This window comes from Macrobrachium rosenbergii, chromosome 56 (genome assembly GCF_040412425.1).
Source record: "Macrobrachium rosenbergii isolate ZJJX-2024 chromosome 56, ASM4041242v1, whole genome shotgun sequence".
In the NCBI taxonomy this organism is placed as follows: Eukaryota; Metazoa; Arthropoda; class Malacostraca; order Decapoda; family Palaemonidae; genus Macrobrachium; species Macrobrachium rosenbergii.
Window position 1 is genome coordinate 36,436,664 of NC_089796.1, and position 6,912 is coordinate 36,443,575.

General features: G+C 38.7%; 1 pseudogene; it reads right to left on the reverse strand.

The window, feature by feature from the left end:
• Positions 1–4,125: 4,125 nt before the first annotated feature.
• On the reverse strand, positions 4,126–6,448 carry LOC136836379 (piggyBac transposable element-derived protein 4-like; annotated as a pseudogene).
• Positions 6,449–6,912: the final 464 nt, after the last annotated feature.

Here is a 6,912-nt window from a genome sequence, read left to right on the forward strand (position 1 = left end):
CGATTGGCAGGATCACGTAGACAGTTCAAACTTTTAACGTTCGTTTGTAACAAGAACTCAGTAGCATTAGGGATTTAACCCCCACAGGAAAATTTCCATAATCAACCTTATGATAGGTGGCCTTACGCTTTCTTTACTTGTTCTCTTCGGCGAATGTTTTTGACAAAGTTTCAGACCCCGAGGGCATGAACGGACACCCCTGTTTTGACCCAACTAGGTCGGACAAGGAGAGAGAATCAGGCCTTTGCAGCGAACGCACGAAATGCGTTTCGGTCCTCCACCCTTCTGCCTATCGTCTTTATATATTAGTGAATTGTGAAGACTGCTATTATCAAGACTTCCGATCATCCGTTGTATGCGCAAACAACCTGTCGTCCATCGTAAGTCTGATTTTGGTTCAAAACTTCGTCGATTTACTAGTCTCTTTTTTTTCTATTCTTCCATTTCCCTTTTTTTCATTCTTTCGCCACCATAAAAACCCCAAGCCCATTTCACTTTCACGAAGTCTAGATTAAGCATAATTTATATTGTTTAGCGACATTCAACTATTCCAGTGAATTACTAGGGAAGTAGGGAAGGTTAAGCAAGTCATTTTATTCTTTATGCTGCCTTGTGTCTCGAATCCATTGTTCGGAAGAGCCGTTGTGTTTTAATACCATATTAACGAGTAGAGATTGACTGCATCCGAAGTCGGGCGACGTTTATCGTAAAGGCCTTATTCACTGAATATTTTTTTGTATTGAGGTTAATTTCCCTCGACTGGCTTTAAGGTTCATTTGTAGTTTCAATTGACAGGTTACGTGTGTCCTTGGCACGCAGGGCCTTATAAATTATGGTAGTCAAGTAATATACTCATCAGCCAAGCCTCACGCGAAACAATATATATATATTACATTGGTGTGAAAGCAAGGCTATTCCTCAGCAAAATAACAAGAAGGCACTAAAGCAGACAGCTTGGTACATGGTTTTCCTTTATTCAGGGTGGCCTACGTTTCGAGATCCTTGTCTCATCCTCAAGGCTAAAAATACAAAGTAAAATATACAAATACAGCAAGAAGATTTAGGATAAATGTGCAAATAAAATATGATAAAGTAAAACATCAGTAAAAAAGGTAAACCTAAGATAAAATTGTTTGAAAAAAAAGAGAGAGAAAGAAATAGAAAATTTTAACAGACCTTATTCCTTGAAGTTCAGTTGCTGTATGAAAAACAATAAACCTAAGGTGGGGTGTGGCTTAAGCTATATACAGGGGCGTGGACGAGGAATAATTGTTCAAAAGAGAACAAGCTTTTGATCGCTAACGATTCAAGAAATAGGGAGGTGGTGTTCGTGTTGACTGGTTAGTATAATCTTAAAATCATTATAGTTTATTTTTTTTGCAAAGTTTTATGTGGTTTCTAATATTTGATGTTTCAGGATTAGACAATTTGCACCCAGTGCGAAAGCTAACGCCAATATGTGCATCATCATCTGACCTTAAGCAGTCGGCGTGTGTTTCCCACGTATGTCTGACAATGGCATTGACAGCAAGTAAATAAATAAACAACACCGGACTGCATTAAAGGGGGCAGTTTTTCTTTGTGACGAAACATACCGCCAATAGTTCTTGGGTTCTTAAATATGAGCTTCACGTCAACTGCAGGAAAATAATTCGTTAAAATCCTTTTTAGACTGGGTAGGAAAGAGGTGTCATGCGTGAACGGAAAACTTATTATAATTTATTTATGTGCCAAGTGTGTGGTAGCAGGATGGTGAAAGGACTTATCCAATGCTTTCTTAAATACTTGAAAAATAAATTGGATGGATAGCAGTTGGATTTAAAATAATCATAGAGAAAACCTATTTCCTTGTGAAAAAGATGCCAGTCGGATGTAAGTGTTATGGCCCTGTGGAGGAGAGTGGACAGGGAATTCAATTTAAAATTATAAAAGCACGAACTGTAAAAATTCTGCCCAAGACCAGTAAAGGTTTTCTTGCGGAACACACCAGTATGAAATCTCTTGTCCTTATGGATGACGATGGTGTCTAAAAAGGATAATTGGTTATTATTTTCTAATTCATAAGTAAATTTAATGTTATTATGTAGTGAATTAGCATACTGCAAAAACTGGTCACAGTTTATTTTTTAAACCGTTTAACCGTTTTTTGAGATCTTTAAAAAATAAACAGGTTATTACTCAAACTACTTATGATGAGCTTTTCGTCACTGGATCATCTTATGGTATCATGTATGGCCTCCCCAAGATACATAAAGAGAACGTACCTATGAGGCCAATCTTTTCTTCATATACTACACCCAACTACAAAATTGCAAAATACATAGTCCCTCTCTTGGAAAACTCTTTCAAAAATGAATTTACTGTTAACAGTTCCTTAGAATTTAATAATAATATTTTATGTCAAGATTCCGATTTGGTCATGGCCAGTTTTGATATAGAGTCACTATTCACTAATATACCAGTGAAGGAAACAATCGATTATATTTTGGATACTATTTTTAATGATCAGGACAATGTGTACCACGGTTTTAACCGCTTAGATTTTAAAGAGCTATTGGAGCTGGCGGTGCGGGACACGGCCTTTGTGTTTAATGATGAAGTTTACATGCAAGTGGAAGGTGTAGGAATGGGTAATCCATTAAGCTGCATTTTGCTGATATTTTCATGCACAAATTCGAGAGAGCTGCTGGACAGCTGTCCCTCTGTTTTCAAGCCGTTATTTTATCGCCGTTATGTTGACGACACTTTTGTCCTTTTTTAAAGAACGTCACCACAGTGACCAGTTTTTTGCAGTATGCTAATTCACTCATAATAACATTAAATTTACTTATGAATTAGAAAATAATAACCAATTATCCTTTTTAGACACCATCGTCATCCGTAAGGACAAAGATTTCATACTGGTGTGTTCCAAAGAAAACCTTTACTGGTCTTGGGCAGAATTTTTACAGTTCATGCTTTTAAAATTTTAAATTGAATTCCTGTCCACTCTCCTCCACAGGGCCATAACACTTATATCCGACTGGCATCTTTTTCACAAGGAAATAGGTTTTCTCCATGATTATTTTAAATCCAACTGCTATCCATCCAATTTATTTTTAAAGTATGTTGAGAAAGCACTGGATAAGTCCTTTCACCCTCCTGCTACCACACACTTGGCACATAAATTAACATATTATATAAGTTTTCCGTTCACGCATGCCACCTCTTTCCTACCCAATCTAAAAAGGATTTTAACAAATTATTTTCCTGCAGTTGACGTGAAGCTCATATTTAAGAACCCAAGAACTATTGGCGGTATGTTTCGTCACAAAGAAAAACTGCCCCTTTAATGCAGTCCGGTGTTGTTTATTTATTTACTTGCTGTCAATGTCATTGTCAGACATGCGTGAAACACGCCGACTGCTTAAGGTCAGATGTGACGCAGATATTGGCGTTAGCTTTCGCACTGGGTGCAAGTTGTCTAATCCCGAAACATCAAATATTAGAAACCACATAAAACTATGCAAAAGTAAAATAAACTATAATGATTTTAATTAACCCTTTAATGGTTACCCTCTAATTTGCTAACGTGGAAGGTAAGCCCGGGAGAATTTTACCCTAAAATAAATAATTAATGGAAAATACTTATGAACCAAAACATTTATTTTGAAGATACACAATGGAAATACACCTCTTCTTCTTTCATTATCCCTGTTTTAAATGAGAATTGCAATTTAATTAGTACATTAGAAAACCCTTCCAAAAAAGTTACAAAAAAGTGATATTCAAAAAAAAACTTTATTATTAATTAGCCAAAAAAAATAATAATTCTATCTTCTTATTCTCTTGCATGTGTAGTCTTGGGTGATGGGAGCATACCCTGGATGAGTCCTATCCCTTTATCTCCGCCACAAACTGTATGGGTGACACAGAAAAAATAGGGTTATTTTAGTTGGCAAATAATGAATATCTCTATATATAATTTATATTTTTCATCATCATATATATATATATGTCAAACTTATATTTATATTTGTTTTTACATGTAAATATATATATATATATATATATATATATATATATATATATATATATATATATATATATATATATATATATATATATATATATAACACTCACCAACTACATGCAGTCACCACAAACAGGATACAGGTGGCGAGGGCACTTTGCCTTGGTGCACCTGTTGCATCTGTGCCGTGTCTTTCTATCACTCTTGCTGGGGCACTCAACGCAGCGCACCAAAGCCCCACTGCTGTTTGCGAATGATGTCCCTGACGAGTGTGTAGCACTGCCCAGTGATGGTATATCGCACACAGTCGTGATCAGCATTTGCAAGGGGCGGGGCAGAGGTAAATGAAGCCATTTTTGTGCCCAGGGAGTGATGAGTGCCTTCCCCAGTTGTATCAAAAACTTTGTGCGTTCCATGACCTGTTCCCCTTTCTTCTGCAAATTCTCCCTGTAAATGACGTAGGAATTGACATTGGCAGCATTCACGAGTCCATACATGATGCAGAGTGGCCAACGTTTGGTCTTGCGGGAGCAGGAGGTGACAGAACACATCTGATCAAAGGTATCGGTCCCTCCTTTAGTGGAGTTATAGAACTCGATGACCTCAGGCTTGCCAGTGCTACCGATGGTGGGCTGAGTGTGCTGAGATGATAACAGCAGCACCAGTTTCTTCTTGGTACTTGAAGTGTTGGCCACATATGACACTAGCATCATTTCCTTGGTGTACAAGAAGGCACTTGATCCTTGCTTTCGTGTCTGTTTGTCCTTCATATCATTAGGTATTTCTTTTTTATTGGCACGTAATGTGCCAACAAGGGTCATTCCATGGTTATTCAGAAGGTCAGATACCAGGGGAACAGAGGTGAACCAGTTGTCGGTGGTCACATTCCGGTTTGAACCATGATAGGGTCTCGTCAGCACTTTGGTGTAGTAATGGCCAAGTTGAAGGTTTCCCCTGTCCTCAACCACCTCCTTACCTAAGTAGGGGATGCCACCGAATAAGTACTTGGTCTTGCTATCATTGATTAGGACCAGCTTGATGCCATACTTGGCTGGCTTATTAGGTATATCAATCCTAAATGGGCATCGACCTCTAAAACCCAATAACTGCTCGTCAACTGTGAGGTTCTCATGGGGGACATAAAGTCGGCCACAGTTCCTAATGAAGATGTCCCATACCTCCCTCACGGGTGCAAACTTGTCATCTTTCTTCCAAGCCTCCCGTGTTTCAAGGTCGTCAAATCTGAGACAGCGTATGAGGAATCTGAATCGCGCCTCGGACATAGCCACTCGATATAAAGAACATCCTACATCCAAGCTCCACATTTCTTCGGTGGGAATGTGCCCATCATTTTCTCACCACTGATGACTAGGATACCCAGCAGTGCTCTTATTTCTTTTGGCTCGGTGTGTGCGCATAAGTTGCTGTCTGTCGACTATACCTGGGGGCAAGTACATCAATTTTCTGGTTAGTACACTTCACAATAATGTTGACAATCTCATCATTGAGGAACACGCTGAATACTTCTTCAGGTGACGCAGCATCCCTTGCCTCCCCTGGAACAGGGCCGGGCGTGAAGCTCTGGATTATGTTCCTACTTGGTGTCCTAATGCTTGCTTGGGACTGTGGCCGGCAACTCCACCTAAACTGACTCCCACTGCTAAACGTGCTGGTATTGAATGTGACGATGGAAGGCGTTTCACATTGGCGGTGGCAGCAACTTCTTCCTTTGCCAGTGGCAGCAGGGGATGGGGCATGGCTTGCATCAGAGGTCGAAGCAGTAGGAACTATATCAGAAGTTGATGGGGCAATGAAGTTGAGATCTTGGCGCTTGCTTGGTGTGGATGTAACTACCACCCTTCTTTTTTGTTTTTTCCTTTTACCACCACATACCTCCTCCCCATCATCATCATCACTGCTGTCTTCACCTGGTATAAGAGTATATTCCACATCGCTATCACTGTCATACAATAAGTCAGCTTCAAGTTCATCAATATCACCCTCAGATTCACTTTCAGAAATTAAATCTGTTAACCCAGTAGTGTTCATTACTTTCTCAAGTTCTTCATGTGTATATGTATGCTTTCGTTTTGCCATGGCTCACTTTTATTTAATATATTTTACCTGATAATACCTAAAAAGATTGAAAAAATATTAGAATAGGGGTTCACAATTTATAACAAAAACGGTAATACCGGGAGAAAAACACCCAGGTGACACAACACACACAATTGGTAACTGTGGGAGATATTCTCCCGAAATGGGCCAAGGAGCAAAAACTAATGGAGATAGTTGGACCACACAACTACCCTTAGTCACGTCATACTAAACACTGCAGCTACTGGAAGTGTCAAGCTGGAGCCACGCTGCCAGATGTATGAGTTACACAACCACCTCTAAAACACTGGGTGAATTCCACCCTGGTAACCGTTCCAGGGTATTAAGATTATACTAACACCACCTCCCTATTCTTGAATCGTTAGCTATAAAAAAGCTTGTTCCCTCTTTGAACAATTATTCCTCGTCCATGCCCCTGTATATAGCTTAAGCCACACCACACTTTTGTTTATTGTTTTTCATACAGCAACTGAACTTCAAGGAATAAGGTCTGTTAGTTAAAATTTTCCATTTCTTTCTCTCTCTTTTTTCTTTTTTAACAGTTTTATCTTAGGTTTACCTTTTTTACTGATGTTTTACTTTATCATATTTTATTTGTACATATATCCTAAATCTTCTTGCTGTATTTGTATATTTTACTTTGTATTTTTATCCTTGAGGATGAGACAAGGATCTCAGAAACGTAGGCCGCCCTGAATAAAGGAAAACCATGTACCAAGCTGTCTGCTTTAGTGCCTTCTTGCTATACATATATATATACATATATATATATATATATATAT